This window comes from Engraulis encrasicolus, chromosome 5 (genome assembly GCF_034702125.1).
Source record: "Engraulis encrasicolus isolate BLACKSEA-1 chromosome 5, IST_EnEncr_1.0, whole genome shotgun sequence".
NCBI classification, from domain to species: Eukaryota; Metazoa; Chordata; class Actinopteri; order Clupeiformes; family Engraulidae; genus Engraulis; species Engraulis encrasicolus.
In genome coordinates, this window is record NC_085861.1 from 18,837,374 (window position 1) to 18,855,869 (window position 18,496).

Sequence of the window (18,496 nt, forward strand, 5' to 3'; positions counted from 1 at the left end):
AAACCTGTTTATAAACGGTTTATTGATGTGCATATAAACGGGCTCATTGGGCATACACTGTTCCAGAAAATAAAGGGAGCCCCAAACCCAAAGCCATGCAACTCCTCGTCAATCATACTTCTGTTCTGGGATATCAGCCTGTCCACATCAGGAACCAACACTCATCATGAATCCATTTTGCCTATACTGTTTAGCACATTTAACAAGAAATGGGTAGAAGTTTGAGGTGGTAACCAAAATATGCCCCAAAATAGTTATTCGTCGGATGGTGTCTATCCCCCACTGAAGTTGCTCAGCTGGCCAACCGGTAGGGCACTCGCCTGCCATGCGGCTGACCCGGGTTCAATTCCCCGGTCTGGGTCCTTTGCTGGGTTCATTGCTCTCTGGTATATATAGGCCTACACAAATTCAGTGTCGATGTAAGCAGTGGTGTAGTGTAAAACGCAGGTATACGCAGTATACCCACTTCAAAATGTCAGGGGTTTCAGTATACCCACTTAAAATTGATTGATCCATTATTTAGAATAGCACAAATATATATAGTATACCCACTTCAATGTTCAATGTTCAAATAAACAGTTTACCCACCACAAAAAAAGTAGACTACACCACTGGCATCGTGGAATTAATCGCAAGTGTCCGCCATGTGTGTTCCTGCTGGTTTTGTTTGTTTGTTTGTTTGTTTGTTTGTTTCTGGTTGTTCTAACATTAGGCCAATATTTAAAGCTGGGACGGCTATCCTCGTCTGACAGTTACAGTTTTTGCATACTGCTTAAACACTATATGCTGATGCTTAAAACCAAAGTAGCATATCGTAAAGTTGTTGGTACTATAACTTAAATACGTGTTCTTTTACCTTAAATAAAACTCAAGCATTACACTTTCATACCAGTTTTGCAAAGCACTTCCTCCTTTACGCAACACCAGAGGTGTCAAGTAACTAAGTACAAATACTTCGTTACTGTACTTAAGTACACTTTTTAGGTATCTGTACTTTACTCCATTACTTATTTTCCTACCTACTTTTAACTTCTACTCATTACATTTTCGCACAAGTATCTATACTTTCTATTCCTTACATTTTCAAAACATTCGTTACTCATTACTCTTGGCTTCAGTTTAATGTAAATATTTATTTCACGGCATACGTGCGCCATGTGACCGTCCCGCACAGTGCGTGCACGCACAGTGTGGAAGCCCAAATCACAAGTCATGCGATTGACAGTTTGCCCAGCATACTCTGGTAACTCGAAGAGAAAAGCAGATGGCCACCCAAGCCACATGTTGAACTAATCCGTTTTTAAATTAAGCATTACATTCATATAGTTCTACCTTTAAAAAAAAATACTTTGTACTTTTATACTTTAAGTAGGTTTTGGAGCACGTACTTTTTAACTTTTACTTGAGTAAAAAGGTCAAGTTGATACTTCAACTTTTACCAGAGTGTTTTTAAACTGCAGTATCTATACTTCTACTTAAGTACCAAATGTGTGTACTTTTGACACCTCTGCGCAACACACAGGCTCCAGCTGTCTACACACCATTTCATACACAAGACACGTTCAAAAGCAAAATCTCAGTGTCATTGTAAAAACACATCTGTTAAAAAAGCAAAACACACTGATGTATGGCAAGATTTAGACACAGACACTAAAACACATGCTTTCAAAATTAACCACTATTCTGCCAGTTACAAAGTTGCATTCTTTATATTACATTACACTTATTTTATTTTGCATTTATTTGTTTTGCTTTGATTGCTTCTATGCTAAAATCACACCTACACACTCAAACAAAACAACAAATAGCACAACGGTACTAAAGAGTATGGTATTGACTGACTGTAAAACCTAGCCTGATACATGCCGCCAAGAGTAGGCTTTTGTCTTCATCATGTTAATGTGAACATGATAGTTTGTAGAAATAATGTAATTTTCAGAACACAACCAAGCAAGCACTTGACCAAACTGACCAAGCATGATATAATTTTGATGACGTCATTAGATGTGAGCTGCATAAGTGTCTGTGGAAATGTATTGTATTTCGTGAAGAATACCTCATGCCACCCAAACAAAGTCTATTGACGAAGATTTTAATTACAGCATGTTGACGTCAACCACATTGCCTTCAATGACTTTGCGTAGGCTACTGTGTGACTGCACAACACACACATTGTGGTTCAAATAAGCCTGCTGCATTTCCACAATATGGCCTGTAATGGACCCATCATCCCTCCAACATTTTAACAGGTCGTGTGAATCTAGCCGTGTGGGGTGTGTTTCGATGTTTTTTCCTTTCCTGTCGACTTGTACGAGTGTTTGCAAGTCTCCTCATTGCATGGAGGAGATAGGCTGTGTTTCTTTGTGGTTGTCTTCTGACTACACCTCTGCTGCTCTCAAAAGTTCCAACTCTTCCAGATCAGAGACGACGCAGTCTTGTGTTCGCTACTGTTGGAGAACAAACACATCATCTCTCACTGTAAGTAGCAAAACATGAATTATAATCTCAGTTTATAATTTGCATGTTTCTAATGGAAATGTAGGATTTTTTTCCTACCCGAGATGCAATTCTGATGATATAGTAGGCCTAAATGTTGATGCTGAGCTAATGGGATTTTAGAACAACCAATGTTAAATTGTTTAAAAAGTTTTGAATTAGTCAACTACAATAAATTGGGGAATGTAAAACATGGCACATGATGCATCAACGAAGAGGCCAATAGACTAATTTAACACCCATCGCATGTTGCCGTTTGCCGAAGACAGAGCCCCCAATCTCTACATTTATTCTCAAGTTGTGTTGTCACCTTATGTCACAAATTAATGTATAATCATGATAAAAACCTGCTTGGATTTAATAATCTTAGAATGATCATTGACACATTTACTACTTTTTAAATTACTTACTCCCCTACTTCCTTCCCTTCTTTGCAGTTTAAAACTGCCTAAGCTGCTTGAAAACATTTTTTGGCCTTCTGAAATATTTGTTTGACCATCAAAATGGAATCATCTTTGGCTTTATTTCAATTTGGTACATGCTAAATTGGGCTAATCAAATAATTAATGTCTGCAAATACAGTGAAAGACAGTGAAACAGTTTGTCGCATTAATGTGACATGGAATGCCTGATCAGTGGTATAGTCTACGTAGAACGTGGGTATACGGAGTATAGGCCTACCTACTTCTAAATTTCAGGGATTTCAGTATACCCACTTAAAATTGATTGATCCATTATTTTGAATGGCACAAATATATACAGTATACACCCACTTCCAAAATGCTCAAATATACAGTAAACCCACCATAACAAAGTAGACTACACCACTGTGCCTAATCATCATCAGTATAACATAAAAGTGGAAACTGAAGACACTAGACACAAGTACAAATTGTAACTGTAATTGTAACTGGCTTGATGTCAAAATCCACCTAATTATTTGGAAATTGTTTAATTCTTTATTTATTGCATGTCATATGTTGGGTTTAGAATGCTCAAAAGTCATTAAACTACACCTAGTGTGTGTGTGTGTGAGTGAGAGAGAGGCGCAAACCACAAATAAACGGAAGCACAGAGACCACAGTTTGTCTGTTTATTTCTGGTTTGCACCTCTCTCTCTCACACACTCACACACACACACACACACACACACATTAGACCACATTTTTTTTTTTATGTTTTTTGTTTTTGTTGTAAAAACCTTTTACCAAATATGAAACTTTGTACTATATGAGTGTACTGTAATATGTACTATCACTAACATACTTGGTATCTTTTGTTAGGAGCCTGTTGGAGGAAACTGCCTTCAAAATCAAAACGTAAAATGTGGAGGCTTTTCATTTTTGCTAGTAAGTGTAAGATGGAACTATTTATTTGAACATGTGAATGTCTTACATGTCTTTGGCACTGGTATGTTTTCAGGTGTGAATTGTCTTTCTCATTCTCCTTCTCTCTTTCTGTAGGCTTGTATGCTGCGTATGTGGAGGGTGAAACGCACTACGTACAGACCGGGAAACGTATAAAGATTAAATGCGGTGATAGAAGCGATGTAGTGGAGCTGTTTTGGAAGCATAACAACACTCTCATTTTTAGTGTTAACGAGAAAAGTGGGAAAAAACGCAGAGGTAATTAACCAGTTTTTCTTTTCTTTATTGTAGTTTTTTATTCTTTCCTGTCATTGTGACTAAACATTCAAGATCATAATGCATTTATCAATCAATCAATATTTTTCTTTTTCTTTTCTTTTTAAAGGTGCTGCTGACGTTGCAAACCGAGCAAGTCTTCAGGGGAGAGATCTAGACTTAGACAAACTTCAGCGTGGAGACAAAGGAACATACACATGTACAACAACTGACCGCTCAGGAAAGGATACCACAACTATCACACAATTGGAAATAGTGAAAGGTGGCAATCTGCTTAACTCAATGCAGTTAGGTTACTCTATTGGTATTATACATGTAAAATAATGGTAATGTTGGCACTAAAAAAACTGTGTCAAGAAATTACTGTGATGTGACACAAATACTTTAGGGCACGGAGACACACATGTAAATGTTTAGATTTCCGTTTGTTTATTTCCATTCAGTCATGCTTGCATGGCCGTAACTACTATTGAGGACACAGAGGTCATGTCCTCAGTATTATTTCTTCAGTAATGTAAGTTGTGATAGGCCACCGCTCATCTGTTTAGAAGGTGCAGGATCCGCACACTTCAGGTTTATTTTTGTGCAAAGAAGCTTTACTTGACTTGCAAGCTTTCGGTCCTTAGACCTTCATCAGGCAGAGTGCATACAAACAGTGCTTGTGGTTAATATAGTATATTGTACATCATTATTGGCACCTGTGGTGCAGCACTCCGAGTCAGTGAAGCATTCTGGGAATCAGGCATTAACCATCATAAATCAGAGCACAAACAGTTCAACATTAAATCCATATTTCTTAATTATATAAACACACTCATGTCAAAATCCTCGTTTAGACCTGATGGTTGCAATGCATTTAAAGTATATATCCAAAAAAGTTCTCTTTGGCATAATTTCCTGTCGATGTCACCTCCTCTGTGTAGAGTTACTTGCTCTATACCTTGAAATCTAAGGGAAGAAAGAGGGTGTGACAGATCATTAAAATGACAGGCAACAGGATAGTTTTCATCTTTTCTCCTGATGGAGCTCTTATGTTCACTTATTCTACGGGTGGTTTTACCAATGTAAATTTTGTCACATGGGCATGTTAACATGTAAACAACATTTTTTGTGTTGCATGTGATTATTCCCCTAATTCCAAACCTTTTACCTGTTCTAGGATGCTTAAAAGTATTTGTTTTCACTGAACTATGACACTGAGCACAATTTCCACAGGGATAATTCCCTTCCTTGATTGGAGTTAACAGTGTTTGTTTTGGAGGGGGCAAGATGTTAGCTCTGATCAATTTATTGCGAAGGTTTGGTCCTCTTTTGTGAACAAAGAGAGGAGGGTCCTGGAAAAGTTCAGACAGGGCCGGATCTGTGGTTAGAATATGCCAGTGTTTCTCAACAGTTTTTTTTGATAATGTGGGCCTGGGGAGTGAAGGTGGTAATACAGGAAACTGAAAAACGTTTATCTTTTTTACACTTTTTTTCAGAAGGTCAACTCTGGACTTGGAAAGAGCATTCTGATATGCAGTATCCACACATTGAGCTGTATAGCCCCGTTCTAGGAACCGCTGCTTCATTTCTACTGCCTTCTCAATGAAGTCATTGTCAGAGTGGCAGAGTCTTCTTAACCTATAAAATTGGCTTTTAGGTAGTCCATTTTTCAAAGGTCTTGGGTGTGCGCTGGTGGCAGAAGAGAAAAGTGTTGCGATCAGTTTCTTTCTTATTGTTGTTGGAGTAGTTAGACTCCCATTGTCTAGTATAATCCACATATCTAAGAAAGATACACGTGATTGGTCATATTCTAGAGTACATTTTAAGTCAGAGTTACAACCATTTAGATATGTACCAAATGCAAACAGTTCTTCACTTGTTCCTTGAAACAAACAGAAACATCATCCAGGAAACGATACCATTTAAGGATTTTTTGACTAAAAGGGTTCATATCTGGGTTAAAGACAAATTTATGTTCAAAATACCCCACATATAAGTTAGCGTAATCAGGATCAAAAGTAAAGTCCGCAGAGGTTCCTTTCAGTTGTAAATAGACTTAACCTATAAATGAGAAGTAGTTTAACTTCAGTACCATGGAGGCCAGCTCAATGATAAAGTGAATAGGTGGGAGGTCCGTCTGATCCTGAAAATAGAAGCCTAAGGCATCTAGTCCCCGGTCATGTGATATATTTGTATAGAGGCTCTCCACATCTAAGGTAACTAACAGTATGTCAGCAGGTAAATCTGTGATATCTGAGATCTTATTAATAACATCAGTAGAATCCTTGACATATTGTAGCGCCGAGCGTTAGCCACTTCAAAGGGATGACGGAGGCAGCAGATACAGTTATCGGTTTCTTTTTATTTCCCTGCTCTCTCACAGAGAAAGACGGGCAAAAGGAGGTGTCCCCCAGGAAAACAACAAACGCTACACTAAACACTACATAAACTCGCCCCACACTGTCACACGTCTGTCCTTAATCAACTTCTCCTCAGCTCTGATCAACAGTTACGAACGTTATCGATCCCTTATCAATCACCCTGCCCCTTATCAATACCCGTCCTATCTAATTCCTTAATTATTCCCGCCCGGACACCTCCCCCCAATCAAAACCCACCCCAAAACTGATTGGCACACACAAAATTCTAGAAGACACACAAGGGAGTGGGGAACAACATTCACGCACACAGATACACACACATTCACCATTCACACATACAGATAGACAGAGAGGGTATCCTTTGGGGAAACACACACACACAGTCCACTCAAGGAGCTCGGTGCTACGCTGCCCCCCCTTTAAGTTTCCTCGCCCCGAGGAAAGAGGTCATCACTGGCGCAGACGCAGATCTCCCCGTGGCCTCAGGTTATACTGTGGCGCTGGACCCTGTGACTGTGGTGGAGCTGGAGGGAGAACAGCGCCCAGGAGTGTCGTCAGGGTATCTGCTGGTGCCAGGGGCTGACGGCTGGACCGGCGCCTGTTACTGGTTCCCCTCTCTCTCCGACGGACGACCAGCACGGGCGGGGACGCAGCAGGGTGTGACGGCTGGTCCTCCTGGTCACTGGGTTGGCGCCGTCGCCGATGGTCCCTCTGGCGGACATCAGGCACTGGCGGGGGATGATGGCTGGTCGTCCAGGACACCAGGCTGGCGCCGTCGCCGACGTACCCTCTGGTTGGCAGGCACGGGTGGGGACGTGGCTCCACTGGACCTCCTCCGGTTGCTGGTGACCTGCATAGGAGAGATTGAGCTGGGCTGTTGCCCAGCTTGGCGGTCCCCGGAGGGTCTCCGCCCTTCACCCCTAGCTGCGTGTTCAGCCCATCGGGGTTCAGGACGGTTACCCCCAGGAGACCGCTGTGGAGATGTCCGCCCAAACGGTTGTCTGACACTGAGATAGGGGGCCAGCCTATCCCGGTGTAACACTACACACCTCCCCCCAGGCTTCCTCCGGACCCGGTATGTCACCTCCCCAACCCGCTCCACTACATACGCCGGCCCCTCCCAGGCACAGTCGAGCTTAGGTGACCGTCCCTTCTGCCGTTTTGGGGCATACACCCAGACCAACTCGCCCCCAGTGAAGTCCCGCCCTCTACTGTGGTGGTCATAGGCCCTCTTCTGGCGAACCCCCGCTTGGATGGCCTGTTGCCGGGCAAACTTGTGGGCTACCTCGAGTCGCTCCTGGAGCTGGTGGGCATACTCCAGTCCCGGGGGAGCTTGAGGCGCATCAGGGGGCTGGCCCATCAAGAGTGAAGGAGGAGTGCGCAGCTCTCTACCCAGCATGAGCAGTGCAGGCGTGCATCCTGTTGTTTCTTGCACAGCGCTGCGGCTTGCCAGCAGGACCAGGGGAAGTTGGAGATCCCAGTCTCTTTGGTCCTGCTGCACGCACAAGGCTAGCTGGGTGGCGAGAGTGCGGTTATAACGCTCCACAAGCCCATCACTCTGTGGGTGGAGAGGGGTGGTTCTGGTCTTCCTGATTCCCATCTGCTCGCAAAAGTCAGAGAAGACACGGGATTCAAAGTTTCGCCCCTGGTCGCTGTGGATTTCACTGGGCATTCCAAAGCGCGCAAACATGCCCTGCAGGAGCGCTTCTGCACATGTACTGCCCTCCTGGTTCGGCAATGCATACGCCTCTGGCCACTTCGTGAAATAATCGATAGCTACGAGGACGTACTGGTTTCCCCTGGGTGTTTTTGGGAAGGGTCCCAGCACATCCACAGCGACCCGGTCCATGGGACACCCCACCATTCTCTGCTGCAGTGGGGCATGGGAGCGCCCTGTTGGGCCTTTGCGGGCGGTGCAGGGGTCACATCTGCGGCAGTAGGACTCCACATCTCTCCGGCAAGTGCTCCAATAAAACTCCTGCCGCACACGCTTAAGGGTCTTCTTCACTCCAAAGTGTCCCACACCAGGCTGCCCATGCATCGCACCCAGGACTGAGTCATGGCAGGACTTGGGGACTACAGTCTGCCACCACGCTCGTCCTGTCTCAGGCTCCACAAAGCGCCTCTTCAGCACACCAGCCTGCAGAGTCAGCCCGTCTTGCATGGACCAGAGAGCCCGCACTGTGAGGCCATGTGCAGCCGCATCCTCCCAGGGTGGCCGTCGCCCCGACTCCAGCCAGCCTATAACAACGAGGAGCTCTGGATCCCTCCGTTGTTCTGCAGCCCAGGTTAGGTTGGAGTCAGGCAGGATGGCTCTGCACTCAACGGTGGGTGGTTCCTCCCCCAGGTCTTCGGCTACAACAGCTAGCAGTTCCCTTCGAGTAACACAGTAGTTGCGCTCTGCCCGGTTGTACTGTAGCACTCAATGACTCTCTCTCCCTCTGCTGTCTCTTGTGAGAGGACTGCTCCCAGGCCCACATTACTGGCATCGGTGTCTAGGATGAAGGGGAGCTTTGGGTCTGGGGCAGCAAGGATGGGGGCATTGCAGAGGACCTGCTTCAGCGCGTCGAAAGCCTGCTGTTGTTCAGGGCCCCAGTGAAAACGTTGTTCCTTCCGCGAAAGCTGATGGAGTGGGGCAGCCAGAGTAGCGAAGCCTGGGACAAACTTTCGGTAGTACGAGGCAAGCCCAAGGAAAGACCTCAACTGTCTCAAGCTGCAGGGGGTGGGCCAGTCACGCACAGCCTCTGTCTTCCTGCCCTCCGTGGCGACACCCTCTGCGCTCACCTGATGTCCAAGGAAGGTGACTGTTTGCTGCATGAGCTTACACTTGTCCGGGTGCAGCTTGAGGCCAGCTTCAGCTATCCGGGAGATGACCAGGTCGAGATTGTGAAGCGCTGACTCGAAGTCCTTCCCATGGACCAGAAGATCATCCAGGTACACCAGGCAGACTTCTTTCGGCACCCCCTGCAACACTCGCTCCATCAGACGCTCGAAGGTGGCCAGAGCGTTACACAAACCGAATGGCATGGACTTGAATTGCCATAGCCCAGAGCCGGTGGTAAAGGCAGTCTTGGGTTTGGCGTCGTCGCTCAGGGGCACCTGCCAGTAGCCTGACTGCAGGTCCAAGGAAGAAAACCACCGAGAGCCGGCGACCTGGTCGAGGGCCTCATCTATCCGGGGCAGGGGGTAGGAGTCCTTGACGGTGACCTCGTTGAGCCTTCTGAAATCAGGGCAGAACCTCCACTTTCCATCTTTCTTGGGGACGAGGACGACCGGGGAAGTCCAGGGACTCTCCGAAGGCTCAGTAACGTCTGCCTCCTTCATCTCCTCCAGGCACTGTTCTGCAGCCAGCCTCCGAGCATAGGCTAGGCGTCGTGCACGCTGGCGAATTGGCCTGGCATCACCAGTGTTAATGTTGTGCTGCACTAGCTGGGTCAGCCCGACGTCACTTGGGGAGGAAGCGAAGGCGGCGTGGTGGCGCCCCAAGACAGCAAACAACTTCAGCTTCTGTGACTCATCCAGGCCCTCGCTATTGTCGCGCCACAACTGTTGCACCACCTGCTCCAGCACGGGCACACTGCTGGCCGGCGTCACAGCCTTCGGGTTGACTGTCATGGAGGGCTGCTGGCTTGGAGAAGGATGCCCTGCAGGGGTTATGGGGGGCACTGTCGTCGGCTGCTGGTCGGCGACGTGGAGTAAGCCGACATGATGGCGGGATGGCAGCAGAGGTGTGGGGCTGAAAGACAGGGGCACTGCGGGCAATCCAGAGAGCTGGAGACATGCGCTGTTCAGGTCAATGACGGCGGCCCCTTCGCGCAGGAAATCCATCCCCAGCAGGCATCGCTCAGGCATGTCAGCGACCCAGACAGTGAACACCACCGCACAACTGGCAATCTGGATTTCGACCTCGCATCGACCAACCATTGGGGCTTGCTCACCGGTGACAGTGGTTAAGGGGACATGACTGGGCTGAATGTCTCTGTTCACTAAAAGTGCTGGATGAACTATGGTGACAGTGGAGCCAGTGTCAATGAGAGCCATCAGGGGGTGCCCATCCACTTTAACTGGTGCCCGACAGCACTCTACTGAGCATGGAGGGGAGGGGAAAACACTATGGTACCACCTAGGCCAGAGGCGTCTCCTACTCTGGCCTGTTGTTGTTTCCCTGCGGTCGGGGGGCAGTGTCCGTCTTGGTGCAGATGGCCACGCTCACCACAGCGCCAGCAGATCACGGCATCGCGCTCCATGGTTTTGGGCTCAGCAGCAGGTGACGGGGGAGCTCTCTCACCGGGGTACACAGCAAAGGTGCGTGGGTGGCCATTCCAACTCTTTTGGGGGGTGTTGGGCTGTTCATTAAAAATCCCCTCAATGGAGAGTGCCTGCTGCAATGCCTGTTCGAGGGTAGAGGGCTGCATAAGGCGGAGTTGCTGTCGCAGGGTATCTGGGGTAAGGCCTCGGATGAAGGAGTCTAAAGTGAGAGCATTTCGGACCTCAACAAAAGTGTGGTAGCTGCACTGGGCCAGATACCGCAAGTCAGCCATAAATACTCCCAATGGCTCTTTCACTCCACGCACTCGATCCTGGAACTGCTGCCGGCGGGAAAGTGTAGAGTTGGTATCACCAAACCGGCGTGACAGTGCAAGGTGTAATTGGTCTGCACGGGTCACCTGAATTCCTTCCACATCTAAAAATATCTGTAGAGAGTCCCCCTCTAAAGATGCAGCTAAATACCCAACTTCCTCTTCTTCAGTCCACCCATTACATTTCGCCATCAATTGAAATTTCTTTTTAAATGCCTCATAAGACGACTTGCCGTCATATCTGCCCAGGGGAATGCTCCTCTTGTGCGCACAAGCAGGTGGTGTGGAGGGGGTATGGGTGATTGATGCAGACGTCCCTCAGTGCTGGCCAGACACTGGGGAGACAGTGCAAGGAGTGGGGAAAGAGCGGGGGCTGACAGATGGATGTTGGTGAAAAACTGGGGCTGGGGAGTGGCTACGCAGTGAAGATCTGTCACTGGCACCGCACTGTCACACGTCTGTCCTTAATCAACTTCTCCTCAGCTCTGATTTAAAGTTACAAACGTTATCGATCCCTTATCAATCACCCCGCCCCTTATCAATACCCGTCCTATCTAATTCCTTAATTATTCCCGCCCGGACACCTCCCCCCAATCAAAACCCACCTCAAAACTGATTGGCACACACAAAATTCTAGAAGACACACAAGGGAGTGGGGAACAACATTCACGCACTCAGATACACACACATTAACCATTCACACATACAGATAGACAGAGAGGGTATCCTTTGGGAAAACACCACACACAGTCCACTCAAGGGGCTCGGCGCTACAATATGATGGAAGTTGGCAGACATATGGCTTGATGAAGTGATCCACAAAATTAGATAATGGCTCTAAAAGTGAGTCATTGCTAGCCACGATAGGCCTTCCCTTAGGATTGACCAAACTTTTGTGGATTTTAGGTAACATATAAAATACAGGAGTCACAGGGTGTTTACAGTTCAGAAAGGAATGTTCATTTTTAGATATCCAGTGCATTCTCAAAGCATTATCTGTAATATCTATGATTCTTCTCTGAAAGTCTTTAGTTGGATTGCCACTTAGTCTTCTGTAGAATTCATCATCATCAAGTTGGCGATAGGCCTCTTTTTTATAATCAGACATATTCTGCACCACAATAGCTCCGCCCTTGTCCGCGGCCTTGATTATTATGTTAGTGTCCTTAGAGAGTTCTGTAATAGCTGGCTTTTCATCTGGGCTGATGTTTGAGTAATGGGCATTGTGTTTATAGTTCTCCAAGATTTCACCCTCTACCATTCTACAAAATGTTTGAATAGAGGGGTTTGGACAAAGAGGATTGAATTTACTTTTGTTTTTGAACACTGGTGCACTTGATTCTTGTGTTGTAGAGTCCCTGAACATATATCTTAACTTAATCTTTCTGAAGAAGCGGTACAGTTCTGTTTTGACTTCAAATGTGTCAGCTTCATATGTGGAGACGAAACTTAATCCTTTAGATAATACAGAGAGTTGTTGCGTAGTCAATACCTTGTCAGAGAGGTTTATCACTGGGTTTTCTTCTTCTGACGGGTGTTGGGCCTATCCCAGGTGGAAGGTGCGTTTCTTCCCACGCCTCGTCTTCCTCTGTTTTTTCCCCTTTGGCCTTGGCCGTTTTTTGATTGCCAATATCCTCCTGGATGGGGGTAGCCAGTGGAAGAAGAGAGTCACTTCGGAGGTCACTGTCGGCTGTGGTGGAGTCAGATTGGGGGGCACTCTCAGTGGGTTGCTGAGCTGGTCTTTCACGTAGACATTTTTCAGTAATGTAAAATTTATCTGATGAAAATCGATATATGATCAACAATAATAAATTCAGTCTGTACCCCATTAATCCTCAAGGCAGTGATTAATGAAAACGAACTTAAGAGTTTGACTGAAGTGTTTGAAGCACTATAACTGTACAGCATGCAGTACAGCGCACAGTATTTGACCTCGGTATTTGAAAATGTCTGGTTACAGCCCTAGCCTTGCACTAAACTTTAGTGTTGGCAAACAAAGTAACATGGTTGTCTCAAACTAAACTAATGAACTCTCTTCCTGCTTCTCTCTCTCTGTCTACTGCTCAGTGTTGGTCTCAGTCAACCCTCCGAGTCCCTTACTGCTGGACAGCAGTGCAAAACTAGAATGTGCTGTCGAGGGACTACCCAACCCAGAGATCAAATGGAACTCCGCTGGAACTGAAAAAGAAAATCCTGTGTCGCTAGCCATGGTGAAACCTTCTGACGGTGGAACATGGACATGCGTGGCTAAAGCACAGGGCATGTCCTTTGAGGCTTCTCTGGATGTTCACGTCTTAGGTAGGTCCTCTGAACCGTCATGCAAAAGGAGATGATCCCATCTGAGAACCTGTAGTATAGTTGCGATGAGGGTTTCAGCAAAGGAAACACAGAAGTCATAGACCTCGTCTAGAAAATTATTTTTCATCCTGAACTTACGTTGTGGAATCATCTGAACAGTGAGTCATATCTTGATGTATGGATGTACAGTAGAAGTCTATACAGACTCACATGTACTTTTTCTATTAACGTTTGAATGTAACTCAAATGAAGGCAGCAGCATTATGACAAGGATGGTGATGACAACAGTGTTTTTTTTCTCCCAGGAATGTCAGGCGCACCTGATCCTGTAATTGTCCAGCAAGGTTCATCTGCTCCCCTGCCCTGCTCTCTGTCTACATCCAAGGGATCCCTGCATGTGGTGGGAGGAGGGTGGAGACGCATACCGCCAGTCAGTGCTGGCCCCCACCTGCCTTCTCTGAATGGCACAACAGGTCTTTCCTGGAACAGTAGAGGCACAGATGAATCTAAAGTGCAATTCGCAAAGGGCACGCTCAGAACGGACCTCACCATCACGCTGTTGAAAGTGAGCTCACCATCTTGTTAAGGCTGGGTGTTTTGTGAACATTGGTGACCAGTTAAGGCAATGGCACACGGAATAACTTTTAAGTAAACATTTCCAGACAGCCACATGTGATTTTCTGATTGTGTGATTATTACAAGAAGTAGGATTCGTATAATATAAATTCCACTACAAATTAATTGTAGAAAAATGTGAAATATCGGTGGGAGAAATTATTCTTATAATCATGCCCAGTCACATTCCTCAAAAAAAATCGCACTGTCTATCATGAAAGTTTTCGTCCACTTTCATCATTTTTCTGACTTGCCATCATTCAGATTTTTTTGTGGCCTACTGTGATGAACCCTAATCCCATCATCACAGGTCAAGGCAGAGCAGGCAGGCAAGTACGAGTGCTACATGGAGTTCGAGGGCAGAGGGACTCTGAAAGCAGAGGTGAATCTCAAGGTCAAGGTGACTCAGCGTGTGGTACGTACCCATAACAAAATGCGGTAACACTTTACTTGATGCCGGTGTCTTAGGCATGTCATTATAATGTCATAACAGTGTCATGACCCAATTATGCACGTCTCATAAACATTATGGCCATGTCATAAATATTTTATGACTGTTGGCCTTAAGTGACACTCGGTTATGGCAAAGGTTTGAATGTGGCTATGAATGTGTTATGCAGGAACATGTCAAGTAAAGTGTTACCGTATCCTTAGATAGAAGTGTGAAGGGGGTGTGGAGTGATGGGCTTGTTTGTGTGTGTGTGTGTGTGTGTGTGTGTGTGTGTGTGTGTGTGTGTGTGTGTGTGTGTGTGTGTGTGTGTGTGTGTGTTATTAACTAGACTGCCTGTGCAGTCGCCTTCGACTGCTTAAGGTATATCCCCGAAACGCAACGCTTCCAGTCCCCCATCATTCCTACCACTCCCGTCCACCTTTTCATAAACGTATATGATAAATACAAAATATTAAAGAAATATATTTAACCCTGTGAAACCTGAACCATGAAAGCAATGAGAGAAAATTCTAATTTTTTGGAATTTGCTTCAATATTGGTCCCTTATAAGAAATGTAAAAAAAAAATTCAAAATTTTGTTAAGGTCGCTGAGATATTTAATGCATCATATATGATGCATCAGGCTTTTAATGAATGAAAATTCCAATTTCATGACCATTGAAAAATGACTTTTAATGCATTTACAACTTTTTTTTAATTTAAAAAAGTTGTCAGACAATTTAATTTGAGGATTATCTTTAAATATTTAGTGAGATCCTGCCATTTTTTAAGCCTATCCTTGTTTTAGCAGGACCATATTTTACATTTCCCACAGCCTGGTTGGGTAATTTTTTAAAATCTATGTAAAAACATAGCTGATCGAATGCTCAACAACCTATTTATGAGTGTAATATAGATCATTATTCATTTTTGATGTGTAATTTGAATATATGGGTCCATTACTACAATTGGACCATTTCTCCATTCACTTCAATGCATTTTTTACGAGATCATAATTTCAACATTTTGCATTACATTTTCAAAATTGCAAGTAAAACCTGTTTCTTAAGGCAATATCTTTGTCTTGAAGTAAAACAACTTGTGTGTTTTGTTAAACGATCGTCGTGGTGTGCTTTGTAAGTTTCCCTATGGAGCAAATGCATTGATGGCTGACTTCCTGCCACCGCCGGATGGTGCTTATATGTCTCATCAGTTTTAGCACGATCTCTCTGCAACACGGTGTAAAAATATAAACTCTTCCTTGAGTAATTGCACAAAGCAAGTGCTCAAATTAAAGAATGTAGAGTTATATTTCGGAAATTTGTACACAAACCTTATGCAATTTGACGAAATCTCAGCGTTGGTCAGGGAAACCGCTTCTACCCCATTTTCCTGTTTTTCGCCGAGCTGTGGTCAACTTGTTGTCGACCGCTGCTCTCTTGTGGCGGTTTCCGCGTACTGCAGGACGTTTGGAAATGACACGCAGGATGTTTTTCAGATCGATTTTTTTTGTGTCAGCGTGGAGAGGGCTTTGAATTTGATGAGACATATATGATGCATCCGGCGCGATAGGGTTAATATCTATGCATAGATCAATGACGTGCATAGGCTTAAAACCAAATGACTATTGTGAAAATGAAGAAAAAAAATGGGGCAAATGGTAACACTGTTTTAATGGTTTACAGTGAATATACCACATTAGGTACAGTGTAATAACCATTGTAACAATATAATATCAGTGTAACACCATGTACCAATTTTGTACTACATCATGTATTTTTGTGTAAGTGGTATTACTTGGTATTGCATATTGTTACACTGGTATTACACTAGTATTACATGGTATTAAATATTGTACACTGGTTATTACATTGTACCTGGTATTGCATATTGTTACACTGGTATTACACTAGTATTACATGGTATCAAATATTGTTACACTGTACCTAATATGGTAGATTCACTGAAATGTTGAACTGTTAAAATAAGGTAGTACAGGGCAAATCAATCCACCCACTCAGAAGTTAATGGCCAAATAAAAATGCCGCCATTTTGAAACTGTTGAGCTCCAAACTCAAATCAGTTAATGAACCTACCCTAGAGCATTAACACACCAAATCTGGGACAAATCCATCCGACTGGTCAAAAGTTATGAGTCAAACAAAAATTCGGCCATCTTGAATTCAGCCATCTTGAAAGTGTTGGCCTCCAAACTCGAATAAGTTCATGAACCTACCCTAGAGCATTAACACACCAAATCTGGGAGAAATCCATCCACCCAGTCAGAAGTTATGGGCCAGACAAAAATTCGGCCATCTTGAATTCAGCCATCTTGAAAGTGTTGACCTCCAAACTCGAATCAGTTCATGAACCTGCCCTAGAGCATGAACACACCAAATCTGGGAGAAATCCATCCACCCGGTCAGAAGTTATGGGCCAGACAAAAAATCGGCCATCTTGAATTCAGCCATCTTGAAAGTGTTGACCTCCAAACTCGAATCAGTTCATGAACCTGCCCTAGAGCATGAACACACCAAATCTGGGAGAAATCCATCCACCCGGTCAGAAGTTATGGGCCAGACAAAAATTCGGCCATCTTGAATTCAGCCATCTTGAAAGTGTTGACCTCCAAACTCGAATCAGTTCATGAACCTGCCCTAGAGCATTAACACACCAAATCTGGGAGAAATCCATCCACCCGGTCAGAAGTTATGGGCCAGACAAAAATTCGGCCATCTTGAATTCAGCCATCTTGAAAGTGTTGACCTCCAAACTCGAATCAGTTCATGAACCTGCCCTAGAGCATTAACACACCAAATCTGGGAGAAATCCATCCACCCAGTCAGAAGTTATGGGCCACACAAAAATTCGGCCATCTTGAATTCAGCCATCTTGAAAGTGTTGACCTCCAAACTCGAATCAGTTCATGAACCTGCCCTAGAGCATTAACACACCAAATCTGGGACAAATCCAAACATCCGTTCAAAAGTTATCGCGTTAACACGAAAAACGTGACGCGGCGGCGGACGCGGCGGCGGCGGCGGCGGTGCACGCAAAACCGACGCTCCGCGTTTCGGGGATATAATTACATTAACACAATGTCGTTATATGAGTTGTAATCATCAGTGTGAATATTACAGTTCACATGTAGCCAGGTCGCGCCCTCCTATAGCGCATTCAGGCCGACTGAGAACCGTGCTGGAGCCCGTTCCAGCACCTAATCGCGAACCGACCGTCGTGTTCACGCCACAGATATTTGCGTTCGCGAACCGGAAAATTGGTTCGCAATGCGAACCGCAAAATACTAGGTTTTTCTCTGCGAACCGTGACGACAGCGTGGTCGTCAGCAGGTTCATCCGGGTAACACAGTCACGTGCGGAAAAAGTTCAGAGCCCGGTATGAACACTGGCGGTTCGCAGACAAACACTTTAGTGCCGAACGCAACTGGTGCGAGCACCGACACCGGCTCCGTTCTGGTCGGCCTGAAAGCCATACTAGAGACGTAACCCCTTCGGCATTGCTAGTAGTCAGGTCAAGAGCAATGCAAGTACTTTCTGAGTTCCTTCAAAATCGGGAACTCCTCCCACTTTGTTGGGAAGCAAACAATCATTAGCAAACCAAGGGAGGCCGTTTGGGAAATGCCGTTTGGGAAATGCCGTTTGGGAAATGCCGTTTGGGAAATTTTAATTGTTATGCTCTTGGTCAGACCAAGTCTCGAAGAGATTTGAAAGTCGATGATAATCAGGCTAGTTCACATGGGCCCTTCACATAGGTGGTGGAGCAGAGCTACTACCGTCTGCTACATAGCCGTAGAGCACGCGATGGCTTCAGCCAGAAAATAGAACAGCATTTATTGCTTCTGCAAGGCCTCATCACCAACAAATTAATTCAAAACCCTTTCTGTTACCCTCTAAATAGTCGATACAGTCGATAATCTGTCCTGTGACTCCTCAATGCGAGCTGCCGTTGATATTGAAGCAATAACTGCTCCGTCTATTTTCTGGCTGAAGCCATTGCATGCTCTATGGCTGTGTACCAGACGGTAGTGTGTGTAGCTCTGCTCCACCAGGG